The sequence below is a fragment of the Hyposmocoma kahamanoa genome, unplaced genomic scaffold (assembly GCF_003589595.1).
Source record: "Hyposmocoma kahamanoa isolate Upper Pololo Valley unplaced genomic scaffold, ASM358959v1 224, whole genome shotgun sequence".
Lineage (NCBI taxonomy): Eukaryota > Metazoa > Arthropoda > Insecta > Lepidoptera > Cosmopterigidae > Hyposmocoma > Hyposmocoma kahamanoa.
In genome coordinates, this window is record NW_020653743.1 from 1239318 (window position 1) to 1240831 (window position 1514).

The window sequence follows — 1514 nt, forward strand, 5'->3', positions numbered from 1 at the left end:
GTAATGTCAGCATTACTGTGTTCCGGTCTTGAAGGGTAAGGGTGCTGGTGAAATTACAGGCACTTGTCACCTTATGTCTCAGGGTGACGGGCGCAGTGGTAGTGCCTTTCAGATCTTTGCAATTTAAAGCTCTGAGTGGCACTGTAACTGTTATGGACAGGCGTGTAGCTTACCATCAGGCGCACGACTTCTTCGTCCTGTCACTTGATGTTATAAAAAAATGCCTATTCACTCTGGCCTTGAAAAAGGTGCAAGTTATAGCGTTCGGGGAATAATAAGTCGGCAGGCAGGGCCACACCCTAGCCGCTCGCCATATAAATGTGGAAAAGAAACGCGAATCCAGGGTATATACACTACCTTACCTATTTATGTAAGTTCAGTATTGTAAGCATTACTGTGTTCCGGTTTTGAAGGGTAAGGGTGCTGGTGAAAACACAGGCCATGGGATTTGTCAAACTATGTCTCAAGGTGACAGGCGCAGTGGCAGTGTACCTCAGATCTCTGCGATCTAAGAGCGGTTACACACGCGCGACTTTAAGTAACTATGTAAATCTAAAGGCGTAAAGCGCCACTCAGACCAATTTAAAAAAATTGCCTGTGAAAGTGGTCCGATAGGGTGTAGTACCCATGACCTCATACTCTTTTAGCGCTCATAGAGCTAAACCGCTGATCTAAAATTCTATGTATATATTTGAAATGGCTAAATTTATTAGAAAAACAGTGAATTATTTATTAGTTCTTTAAGACCGTCTGGATATAGAATTATATTAAGCTTACCGCAAAGTACACTAAGCAACTATCAAACTAGTCCGTATTATAATGCCTTAAAATTCACAATAAACTACCTAAGAAATGAAACAAACTACACACTACACTTTCACAAAAAAATTAAAAGTATTACTAATTCACAAATGCTATGACAGCTTACATGAACAATTTTATATTGACATAATCTCAGTATAGAGCACTAAAAAAACGACTTCAAAAGTACTTGGAATTACATATAATTACCAAGTTTTATTGAAATCGGTTACCGGAAAATGCGCAAACCCGGATTCATCCCCTAGTTCGCCACTATGTGGGATTTGACACAGGAGATAATAACAATCGGTGCTCACTACTCAAAGTATATTGAGTTAGAAAAACGCCTTGAATTGGAGAATAGCAAAATCAACCATTAAAATAATTGCTCCTTATAATAAAATTTAGGCGCTATTTATAAAAATGAATCTTCATGCGTGAACAGCCACCCTTAAAGGTGGATGATTTTCTTCAAAATGAAATGGGTCCACTATGGAGGTACCCTTTTCCCTACAAAAAAATAATCATGAAACTCGGTTTAGAAATACCTGAGTTATCGTGTAACATACTTAAATACAGTCGAATTGAGAACCTCCTTTTTTGAAGTCGATTAAAAATTACGTAGGTATTCAAATTAATTAAGTTATATTATTTTTTAATACAGTTGCTCAAAACGTGGTATTTTTCGCACTACAAATCGTGCGTTGTTGGAT